Below are 12724 nucleotides of genomic sequence, written 5' to 3' on the forward strand. Positions count from 1 at the left end.
ATAAAGGGTGCAAATCCCAGTGCAAGGGTGATGCAGAAGGGAGTGGGAGAAGAGGAAATGAGGGCTTATTACTGAAAAATAGCAATCTAGATATTTTGGCAAATGATTTATGCCTGGTGTTATGTGTTATACTCTCACATTGCTTTTTGATTGACAAGCGTGAACAAAGTAATTTGAAGTCTGTACATCATCATCATAATGGCATTTATTAAGCGCTTACTATGTGCAAAGCACTGTTCTAAGCGCTGGGGAAATTACAAGGTGATCAGGTTGTCCCACAGGGGGCTCACAGTCTTAATCCCCATTTTACAGATGAGGTAACTGAGGCACAGAGAAGTGAAGTGACTTGCCCAAAGTCACACAGCTGACAATTGGCGGAGCCGGGATTTGAACCCGTGACCTCTGACTCCAAAGCCCGGACTCTTTCCACTGAGCCATGCTGCTTCTAACTTGTACGTGCAAGTTAAAAGAGTTGGTGATGCTCAACTGGGAAAAGAGAAGGCTGAGGGATTACTCTTACCCCAGGAGGATGTGAAATAGAGATCTTCTCTAGTCTCTCATCTCCAGATTCGATTTCCCCACTACTTCAGCTCTTCCACATTCAATCATTCAATCGTATTTATTGAGCACTTACTGTGTGCAGAGCACTGTATTAAGCGCTTGGGAAGTACAAGTTGTTCCATATCACCAAAACCCATGGACACTCATTCTTCCCCACCACCGTAGCAGTGGTGAGGAGACTGTGAGCCCATTGTTGGGTAGGGATTGTCTCTATTTGTTGCTGAAATGTACTTTCCAAGCTCTTAGTACAGTGCTCTGCACACAGTAAGCGCTCAATAAGTATGATTGGATGAATGAACGAATAGGAGGTTAATATATTTTGGAGGATTCATTCGCTCCCATTGCTTCAATGGATTACTATCTCTACATGCTCAATAAATATGATTGAGTGATTCCCAAATCTACATCTCCAGCCCTTACTTCTCTCCTCTTCTGCAGTCTCACCTTTTGTCCTGACTTCCGGACATTACTACCTGGATGTCCCGCCCACACCTCAAACGTAATAGGTCCAAAACATAATTCATTCAATCATTCCATTGTATTTATTAAGCTCTTAGTCTTCCCACCCAAACCCTATCTTCCCCATCACTTTTGCCATCACAGCACCACCATCGTCTGTCTCATAAGCCCATAACCTTGCTATTATCTGCTCATTCACCCCACGTATTCAGTCTGTCATGAAATCTCATCAATTCTACCTTCACAATTTTGCCGAAACCCTCCCTTTCCCTTCCATCCAAACTGCTACTATGCTGATCCATGCGCTTCTCTTTTCCCACCTTGACTGCTGCATCAGCCTCCTTGCTGGCCTCCCTGCCTCCTGTCTCTCTTCACTTGGGTCCATATTTCCCCACTCCTTAAGAACAAGCGCTTTGTCCGAATGTCTTTTATACCGGGAAAAACTCCTGTTGATGGAGTAAATTAGCTTTTTAATTAATTTGTTCCTAAAGTTGATCAAAGGATACCTTTATTTCGCCTTAGTCTGTTAATAAATATTGGCTCTGTCCAGTTTAGCTTAAGCATTTTTATAAAATATGTTCCAGTAAATATGGTGTTTTTCCATTTTCTGACTCTTTTATGAGTTATTCTCTCAGAGTAGTTCTCTATTTTAGTAGTTCCTTATGAATTTTATTTTGGTCCCTTTCAGAAACCTCTGTTGCTTTTGATAATGAAGAATGTTTTGGACTAGTTAATGTACTTGTCATGTATATATCTTGTGAAATATTAACCAGTCAGCTAACCAACTGTTTATTGACAGTTGAAATGGTGTTGTCCCATTGTACATCTCTGCCACTTGTCTGCCGTGTGACCTTGAGCAAAGTCACTTCACTTCTCTACCTCAGTTACCTCATCCGTAAATTGTGGATTGAGACTGTTAGCCATACGTGGGACAGGGACTCTGATCCAATTTACCTATATCCACTCCAGCACTTATTGTAAGCACATAAGTGCTTAACACATGCAGCAATTATTATTATTATCCTCCTCCAATGGTTGCCCTCAACCTTGCATTAAACAGGAAGTCGTAACCATTGACTTTAAGGTACTCAATTTGTTAACCCCCGCCAACCTTACCTTTCTGATTTCCTGAAACCCAACCTGCGTGCTTAACTTGTCTAAAGCCAACCTACTCGTTGTATCTCGATCTCATCTCCCTTGCCGCTAATCCCTTGCCCACATCCTCCCTCTGTCCTGAAACTTCCTCCCCCTTCATAAACGACAGAGCACCACTCTTCCCACTTTCAAAGCCTTATTAAAATTCATTCATTCATTCATTGTCGTATTTATTGAGCGCTTACTGTGTGCAGAGCACTGTACTAAGCACTTGGGAAGTACAAGTTGGCAACATATAGAGTCGGTCCCTACCCTACAGTGGGCTCACAGTCTAGAAAGGGGAGACAGACAAAACAAAACATATTAACAAAATAAAATAAATAGAATAAATGTGTACAAGTGAAATAGAGTAATAAATATGTGCAAACATATATACATATACACACATATATATAGGTGCTGTGGGGAGGGGAAGAAGGTAAGGTGGGGGGATGGGGAGGGGGAGGAGGGGGGAAAATCACATCTCCTCCTGTAGGCCTTCCCCAATTAAGTCTTCTTCCCCAACCCCCTACCCCACCCCCCCGGACTCCCTCTCCCTTCTGCGTTGCCCTTGGCACTGGATTTGTACCCTTTAAACACTTGATGTTCGCCCCACCCCCACAGCACTTATGTGCCTAACCATAATTTATTTTACTATCTATCTCTCTCTGGTCTTTTTGGGCAGTGAACAGGTCTACCAACTCTGTTTATTGTACTCTCCCAAGAGCTGAGTACAGTGCTCTGTGCACAGTAAGTGTTCAGTAAATACCATTGAATGATTGATAGATATTCAGTTTCTCCAAAGGAAGCTCTTCCTAAACAGTTGTCATGTCTTATGCTGTCAAGTCATTTCTGACCAATAGTGACTCCACAGACACCTCTCCCCAAACGCTCCACCTCCATCTCCAGTCGTTTTGATAGTTTCTTGTCTTATGCTGTCAAGTCATCTCTGATCCACAGTACACAGTAAGCGCTCAATAAATACGATTGATTGATCCATAGCGAGGCCATGGACACATCTCTCCCAGAGCGCCCCACCTCCATCTGCAATCATTTTGGTAGTGTATCTGTACAGTTTTCTTGGCAAAAATACAAATGTGGTTTACCATTGTATCCGTCCACGCAGTAAACTTGAGTCTGCACCCTTGACTCTCTCCCATGCCGCTGCTGCCCAGTACAAGTGAGTTTTGACTTGTAGCAGATTGCCTTCCAATTGCTATCCACTGCCCAAGCTAAGAATGGAATCGGTATGCCTCTCCTTGACTCTCCCTCCCGAAGCCACGACTGCTAGAAACTCTCCAGGTGTGATCTTACGAGGGCAAACAGTTGTAAAGGACCACTAAATTGTAAGAGGGAGCATTTTCCTTCTTATACCCAGATTTCACTAAATCAGGGGACTGTATATAACCTGAGGCTTAAGAAGAAAATCAGACACTTCTTGGAACCAAATGTGTTTCTCAAGCAATTCAATTAAAATTGCTGGTACAGCCATCCGGGATGAAAAACGAGGCATTGAAAACAGATGCACAATAAAGAAGCTAAATCAATGAGTTTAAATTGTCTGCCTGGTTCTCTGGTTCCCTTATTGAACGCACATCTCCTCCAAGAAGACTTACCTGACTACGTCCTTCCCCTCATCCCCACAGCACATGTGTATTGTCTGTAACGTATTCATTTATTTATTTCTATATATTAACATCTGACTTCCCCTCTCAACTGTAAATTTGTTGTGGGCAGGGAATGTGTATTTGTTGCTGAACTGTACTCTCCCAAGTGTGTAGTACAGTGCTATGCACATAGTAAGCGTTCCATAAATATGATTGAATGAATGAATCTGGGCACCAGCTGCTTTGTGATTTCACTTGGCTTGATTCTTCTGCACAAAAAAGTTACTGGCCCTTGCTCTAAACTGTTGAGGGATAGTGTTAAAGTTTAAGGCAAGCAGAATGGCTAAAAAACACTTTTTAAGAACCTTTTCTCAGCAGCTGAGAAAAGGTTGCATGTGTTTAAAAACAAGTAAGGTTGTTTTTAAAAAAGCATATTTTTAAACAAAAACGAAGTGACCAAATTATGAAGGTACATCAAAGTAGTATGTGATTTTCTGATTGCTCTAAGTGAATATTTCCCAAGTTGGAGAAGGATAAGATTTGAGAGTTTATCCTTGTGTGCTTTTCCTTCATGTTTATTACTACAGATATTGTGCAGCTGTGGAAAGGCACACATTCTCAGGAGTAAATCATTGGGTAAACCTAGGATGGGTCTTGCAGCTATGCCCTATCAATTTCAATTAATGAAGCAGTGCATTGGTGAGGTTCCAGAATTCTGGAAGGTAAACAAAGGCAGTTCCAGACATTTAATGAAGTATTCCGCTCTAAACGGCAGGAACCCTGGAATAAATTCAGTGATTTATTCTTTTGAGATCCTGTAATGCGTCCTAGTTGGTCATTTTCAGAGGAGGTTGTTTCCTTACATCTTGAGAGTTTTACCAAACTTAACCTAAGTGGTTACCTGTGTTGTTTTGTGGGATGCTGGCCTGTTTGTGCAGAGTTTGAAAATTAAAGGTCCCAAGTGCAGTTGGAAAATTTTCACCTTTCTCATTTGTCTATTACTTGCTTAAAGTGAAAAGAAAAAGAATTATTTTCAAGTTAACTGGGTAATCAAAGGTAATTATTGAGCGTCTACCATGTGCAGAGCACTGTCCTAAGCAACCCATCAATTGTATTTATTAAACATTTATTATGTGCAGAGCACTGTACCCAGCGCTTGGGAGAGTACACTACAACAGTAAGTTCATTGAGGGCAGGGATGTGCCTGTTTATTGTTATATTGTACTCTCCCAAGTGGTTAGTGCAGTGATCTGCCCATAGTAAGTGCTCAACAAATACGTATGAATAAATGAATAAATGAACAGAATGGTCAGACGCGTTCCCTGCCCATAGGAGACATACATTAATATAAATAAATTTGTAATTTATAATACATAATTTAAAGATAGGTCCATAAGTCCTGTGGGGTTGGTGGTGGGGCGAATATCAAATGCCCAGAGATCACAGATCCAAGTGTACAGATGACGCAGAAGGGAGAAGAGCTTGGGAAAGTACAATATAATCATGTTGGTAGATGCGATCTCTGCCCACAAGGAGTTTGAAGTCAACAGGAGGAGACAGGCATTAAAATAAATTAGGGTATATTTTCATAAGTGCCGAGTGGCTGGGCTAAGTATAAAAGTGTGTAAGGAGTACACCGTCAAGTGCATAGTCAGCAGTAAGGGGAGGGCAGGTGGGAGAAATGAGGACGTAAGTCAGGGAAGGCGTCTTGGAGGAGATGTCATTTTAGGAAACTTTTGAAGGTGGGGAGAGTGGTGGTCTGTCAGATATGAAGTTAGAGGGAGGTCTAGGTTCAAGAGAGAAAATGGACAAAGAGTCGGCAGCGGGATAAATGAGATCAAGATAAAGAGATTAGGTTGGCGTTAGAGGAGCGAGTGTGCGGCTTGGATTGTAGTAGGATTAGCATTTGCTATGAAAAAGAGGATGTCCGAGTATAATGAGAGGCTTTAGTGTCCACCTCTTTTTATTCCAAATTATTTAGGCCTCCCAGAAGGTAGATACAATTCTGAATGAGTTGCTTGATATCACCTAAAAACACCCCAAAAGTTTAGTAAAATCAAAATTAGATTTTAAACTGTTCACCTCCCAATAATATTTGAATTTCAAATTTCTTGTTTTAGAGAAGCAGTGTTGGCTAATGGATAGAGCATGGGCCTGGGAATCAAAAGGAACCAGGTTCTAATTCCAGCTCCGCCACTTGTCTGCTGTGTGATGTTGGGCAAGTCACTTCACTTCTCAGTGCCTCAGTTCCCTCATCTATAAAATGGAGATTAAGACTGTGAACCCCAACTCCAACATGATTTGCTTGTACCCACCCCAGTGCTTAGTTCAGTGCCTGGCACAAAGCATTAAGCAGATACCACAATTATTATTCTACTTTTTTCCAGTCATTTCCAGTGAGCTTTTTCACTGTAGGGCAGCGAAAGTAATTTGCTCATGTGTCCCTGGCTTAAAAGAGATCAAATGAAGGTCCTAAAAAAAAAATTTTGTTTTGTCCCTCTTTGCTGTTACCTTTTGTTAGATTGGGGGTGAATTTGTGTGGTTGGGTGAAATGTAAAGAAATCAGGCTGCTGATGTAAGCCTCTGTTCTCTTCACCTTTCAACATGAGCTCCAGTGACATCATAAAATGGGTTGGAGCATCCACTTTGGCGTATTGGAGGGAAGATTAGGATGTTTGAGCCAAGTCAGGGTTGATGGGGGAACCAAAAGATGTAGACCAAGGACCAAAGAAGGGAACGAATTTAGGAGTTTCACTGACCATGAGGATGGATACCCAGGAGAAAAACTGTCGCTTGTCTGCGTCCTCTCATTCTGCTGCAGGAGAGAGAAAGAGCAGAAGATGGACTGTACTATATCTCTTCCCACACCACTACCTTTCCTTACAGTCTTTGGTCCTCATATTTGGTAAGGAAAATCTTTTTGAAATTTCCACACCCTTCTAAATCAAAGGTGGCCGCTAAGGACTTGGCAGTGTAAAAAGTTGTATTTGAGGTGAAACACTTGAAAGTTTGCCTCTTGAGGTAATGAAATCTAGAAGCCAGTGTTTGAGTTAATAATTATTATAATTATAATAATGATAATTGTTAAGTGCTTACTATGTGCCAGGCACTGTACTAAGTCCTGGGGTGAATACAAGTAAATCGGGTTGGACACAGTCCCTGTCCCACATGGGGCTCACAGTCTCAATCCCCATTTTACAGATGAGCTAGCTGGGGCCCAGAGAAGTGAAGTGACTTGTCCAAGGTCACACAGTAGATAAGTGACAGAGGTGGAATTAGAACCCATGACCTTCGGACTCACAGGCCCTTGCTCTGTCCACTACACCATGCTGTTTCTGTTGAGGTATTACTATTGAGCTACCCCTGATGGAGTGTTTCTCTGTTTCCAGGGGGACTCATTCTCCAAGATAATAGGAATAATGTGGACTGTGTGTAAACAGCTGGGGATATTTGGGGGCAGTGCTTACAGAGATTTTCTGGTGCCAGTGGAAAATTGAAAGGGTCCCTGTCTTGATGTGGGTAGAGTTGACTACCTATACGCTGACCTGTAGCCTCAACATAGCGACTGGCCTCTATTCCACCCTAATTTTCCTTGACCTCTCAGCTTCCTTCATCACCGTGGGCCATCTCCTTCTCAATCAATCAATTGTACTTATTGAGCACTTTATGCAGTGAACTGTACTAAGTTCTTGCCTTGAAACCTTACCCAACCTTGGCTTCATTGACACTATCCCTCCTTGACTACTACATCATAATCCTCGCTGACCTCCCTGCCTCCTTACTCTCCCAACTCCAGTCCTTAATTCACTTTGCTGCCTGGATCATTTTTTCTAAAAATCTGTAATTCATTTATTTATTTTAATGTCTGTCTTCTCTTGTAGACTATATGCTCCTTGTGGGGAGGGAACATGTCTACCAACTCTATTGTATTGGACTCTCCCAAGTCCTTAGTACAGTACATTGCACATAGTAAGTGCTCAACAGTCAATCAACCAATCAATCAATTGTATTTATTGAGCACTTACTGTGTGCAGAGCACTGTACTAAGCGCTTGGGAAGTACAAGTTTGCAACATATAGAGGTGGTCCCTACCCAACAGTGGGCTCACAGTCTAGAAGGGGGAGACAGAGAACAAAACAAAACATATTAGCAAAATAAAATAAATAGAATAGATATGTACAAGTCAAATAAATAAATAGAGTAATAAATACGTACAAACATATATACATATATACAGGTGCTGTGGGGAAGGGAAGGAGGTAAGGTGGGGGGGATGGAGAGGGGGAGGAGGGGGCTCAGTCAGGAAAGGCCTCCTGGAGGAGGTGAGCTCTCAGTAGGGCCTTGAAGGGAGGAAGAGAGCTAGCTTGGCGGATGTGGGGAGGGAGGGCATTCCAGGCCAGGGGGATGACGTGGGCTGGGGGTCGACAGCGGGACAGGCGAGAGCAAGGCATGGTGAGGAGATTAGCGGCAGAGGAGCGGAGGGTGCGGGCTGGGCTGGAGAAGGAGAGAAGGGAGGTGAGGTAGGAGGGGGCGAGATGATGGAAAGCCTTGAAGCCGAGGGTGAGGAGTTACAGATATGACTGATCGAGTTTCATACCAAGCGTATATAACATGGCAGTGCACACTAAGCATTTTTTATGCTGTTTGTTAAGTACTCACTATGTGTCAAGCACTGTTCTATAAACTAAGGTCATGGGTTCGAATCCCGACTCCACCACATGATGGCTGTGTGATCTTGGGCAAGTCACTTAACTTCTCTGAGCCTCAGTTACCTCATCTGTAAAATGGGGATTGATTGTGAGCCCCACGTGGGGCAACTTGATCACCTTGTATCCCCCCCAGCGCTTAGAACAGTGCTCTGCACATAGTAAGCGCTTAACAAATGCTATCTCTTTTAGACTGTGAGCCCACTGTTGGGTAGGGACTGTCTCTATATGTTGCCAATTTGTACTTCCCAAGTGCTTACTACAGTGCTCTGCACATAGTAAGCGCTCAATAAATACGATTGATGATGATGATAGAAGTTTATCTGGACACAGTTCCTATCCCATATAGGGCTCCCAGTCTGGGCTCACAGATGAGATACCTGAGGCCTAGAGAAGTTAAACAACTTGCTCAAGGTCACATAGCAGATGGAGCTGGAATTAGAACACAGGCCCTCTGACTCTTGGGCCTGTGTTCTTTCCACTAGGCCTCGCTCGTGGCTCAGTGGAAAGAGCACGGGCTTTGGAGTCAGGGGTAATGGGTTCGAATCCTGGCTCTGCCAATTGTCAGCTGTGTGACTTTGGGCAAGTCACTTAACTTCTCTGGGCCTCAGTTCCCTCATCTGTAAAATGGGGGTTAAGACTGTGAGCCCCCCGGTGGGAGAACCTGATCTCCTTGTAACCTCCCCAGTGCTTAGAACAGTGCTTTGCATATAGTAAGCGCTTAATAAATGCTATTATTATTATTAGTAGTAGTAGTAGTAGTAGACTGGACCCCTCTCAGGGTCGCACCTGGAGGGTTTCCAGTTCTCTACCAGTCTTGACTATGGGAGGGAGAGTCAAGCAGAGGCATTTCCATTACTAGCTTGGACGGTGGCTAGTGAGTGGAAGGCAATCTGCTATAAGTCAAAACTCACCTGTGCTGGACAGCAGCAGCATGGGAGAGAGTCAAGGGTGGAGACTCAGGTTTACTGCACAGAAGGAGGCAAAGGCAAACCACTTCTGTATTTTTTACCAAGAAAACTCTATGGATACACTCACAGAAGGATTGCAGATGGAGATAGGGCGCTGTGGGAGAAATGTCCATGGCGTTGCTGTGGGTCGGAGACGACTCAACGGCATAAGACAAGACAAGTAGACTGGGAGGACGGAAAGGGAAGTAACTGACATTGTGAAACACCAGTAATAAAATATGAGCCCAATTTCAGAACAGGGAGATTTTCTACAGAATGGGTCTTTGGGGTCCTCTGTCAAAGGACAAGGCCCTGTGGGAAACCCAGGCAATAGACCCTGCTTTATCAGAACTGGATAACTAGACAAGCAGTATGTCCTGGTGGATAGAGCGTGGTCCTGGAAGTCAGAAGGGCCTAGGTTCTAATCCCAGCTCTGCCACTTGTCTGCTGTGTGACCCTGGGCAAGTCACTTCTCTGTGCCAGTTACCTCATCTGTAAAATGGGGATTAAAACTGTAAGCCTTATGTAGGACAGGGACTATGTCTAACCTGATTAACTTGTATCTACTCCAGTGCTTAGTACAGTTCCTGGCACATAGTAAACACTTAACAAGTACCATAAAAAAAGCTGATTCAGGTCAGTATCCTAACACCATTGGCCGTGCTTCCAAGTGGAGAATGGGGCAAGGAGGAGTCACTTGGGGTGTAGTGGCTCCTTCTCAACATTCACAAAAAGAGGCTCAGTTTCTTATGAACAAGATCAGAAGCGATAACCCGCTTGTTTCTTTGGGTAATGATAATGATAATAATTTTGTATTTGTTAAGCGCTTACTATGTACCAGGCACTGTACTAAGCACTGGGGTAGATACAGGCATATCAGGTTGGACACAGTCCCTATCCTACATTAGGCTCACAGTCTCACTTCCCATTTTACAGATGAGGTAACAGAGGTATAGAAAATTGAAGTGACTTGCCCAAGGTCATATAGCAGACAAGTGGGAGAGCTGGGACAAAAACCCATGACATTCGGACTCCCAGACCCGTGGTCTATCCACCACTCCATGCTGCTTCCAGTGCTCTGCACCGAGTAAACACCCAATAAATAGCATTGATTGATCGATTGAATGATTCCAGGTAATAGCACATCAGCTAGAGCAGAGGATCATTCATGGCCCAAGGGCAAAGCTGATGGTCTCTGTAAATGTTTTTCAAATGCAAAGATTCCAGACCTAATGCTCACTATCTACGCCTACATCTTATTTTCCCTAGGAGAAGCATTAGTCTGAGAGCATAGGTCACCTGTTCAGGGTTCAGGACACTAAAATGTGCAGAGCAGTGAACTCTAGGCTCCAGGGAAGATTAAACAAAAAGAGGAGCTTCTGCCCTTGGCCCTTCAAACACACACACACACACAAAAAAAAAAACCCTCCAAGTCTTAAAATTTTTGGAAAAATGCCATTAGAATATAGCAACTCCTGGAAAGGAAATTTAGACAGTGAATCCCAGCCTTTTCAGGGCAAATGAAGTCCCTGCTGCCCAGGACATGCTCGAGCCTGTTGAGTAGGGCACAGGACACAGGGTGCAGAGCACTGGGCATTGGGCAGCCAGCTCAGACCCCTTGAAGCTGCGGGAAAGCAGAAGGGAGGCTCTCCAGTCTGATTCCTTGCTGACCTCCCCACCTCCTGCCTCTCCCCTCTCCAGTACATATTTCACTCTGCTGCCCAGATCATTGTTCTATGGAAATGTTCAGGACACGTCACCCCCCTCCTCAAAAATCTCCAGTGGTTGTCTATCCATCTCCAATTCAAACAAAAATTCCTCACCGTTGGCTTTGAAGCTGTCCGTCACCTTGCCCCCTCCTACCTCATCTTGCTTCTCTCCTTCTACAATCCAACCTGCACATTTTGCTGCTTTGGTGCTAACCTTCTCACTGTGCCTCTGTTACATGTCTCACTGCCGACCCCTGGCCCACATCCTGCCTCTGGCCTGGAATGCCCTCCCTCCTCAAATCCACCAGACGATTACTTGCCCCCAATTTAAAGCCTTATTGAAGGCTCATCTCTTCCAAGAGGCCTTCCCAGACTAAGCCCCACTTTTCCTCATCTCCCACTCCCTCCTGCATCACCCTGAGTTACTGCCTTCGCTCTTTCCCCCCTCCCAGCCCCACAGCACCTATATATATATCTGTAATTTTATTTATTTGTATCGATGTCTGTCTCCCTCCCTCCCCCTGCAGACTGTGAACTTGTTGAGATCAGGGATTGTCACCGTTTATTGTTGTATTCTACTTTCCCAAGCACTTAGTACAGTGCTCTGCACACAGTAAATGCTTAATAAATGTAATTGAATGAATGATTGAGTGAATGAATTCAGGAAGAGCTCGGCCCTGAAGGCAGCAGTGACTAGGCCGACTGCCCAACCAGGGTAAGAACCACAGCAGATGAGCCCCCAGAATGGGTGCTGAGGCTGAGAGGAGCCAGAGCTGGAAGCCATTGCCCAAGCTGGCCGGAAATGAGTTGATCAGATTAAGGCAAGGAATCAAGGCAAGGGGGTCCAGTAGAAAGAGACAAAAGCAGAGAGATCATGAAGGAATGCAGAGTTGCTAAAATAGAGTGAAATGTTCACAGGGAGACCTTAGCCTTTATAATATGGATTCGACATGTTTCTTCTCTCTTAGGATGGGGTGTAATGATGGTAGCAGTGGTAACCTGCATTGAGCACCTACTTGGTATGGAGCACTGTATTTGGTGCTCACAAAGTCCAGAATAATGAAGTGACTTGTCCCTACTATCAAGGGGCTTACCACTCTAACAGGGGAAACAAACATAAAAATATATACAACCCTGTCAACATAAATACATTGATGGACAGAGATTCAGGAGTCATTGGGGAGATTCTAAGCTTATAGGTTAAGGTTATTGCTTATAGGTATTCACCCCAGCACTTAGTACAGTGCCTGGCACATAGTAAGCACTTAGCAAATACCATAATTATTATTATTAAGAGCGTGTGTCTCACAGAATGCTTAATACAGTGCCTAGCAACTAGTAGGTGCTCATTAAGTGGCATTCATTGAGTTAAGTGGATTTCCCAAGGCCACAGGAGACCTGAAGAGGCAGAACTTTGCACTCAGTAGAAGGAAGCTTTTGTCAACAGTGTGCTTAGTGGATAGAGCACAGGCCTGGGATCAGAAGGACCTGGCTCCACCACTTGTCTGCTGTGTGACCTCGGGCAAGTCACTTCACTTCTCTGTGTCTCCGCCCCTCATCTGTAAAACGTGGACCCCATATGGGACATGGACTGTGTC

The 12724-nt window shown here is 44.0% G+C and overlaps 1 protein-coding gene and 1 non-coding gene across 2 annotated transcripts in view; both read left to right on the top strand.

Annotated features, from left to right (window-relative positions):
* GNAL (G protein subunit alpha L) overlaps positions 1 to 12724 on the top strand; it is a 288635-nt gene that overhangs the window by 86004 nt on the left and 189907 nt on the right. The gene's annotated exons all lie outside the window — the stretch shown is intronic.
* LOC119929338 lies at positions 9239 to 9371 on the top strand. The gene has a single exon (XR_005451466.1). It is a non-coding gene; the product is annotated as a small nucleolar RNA SNORA7 (small nucleolar RNA).

This window comes from Tachyglossus aculeatus, chromosome 5 (genome assembly GCF_015852505.1).
Source record: "Tachyglossus aculeatus isolate mTacAcu1 chromosome 5, mTacAcu1.pri, whole genome shotgun sequence".
Classification (NCBI taxonomy): Eukaryota; Metazoa; Chordata; class Mammalia; order Monotremata; family Tachyglossidae; genus Tachyglossus; species Tachyglossus aculeatus.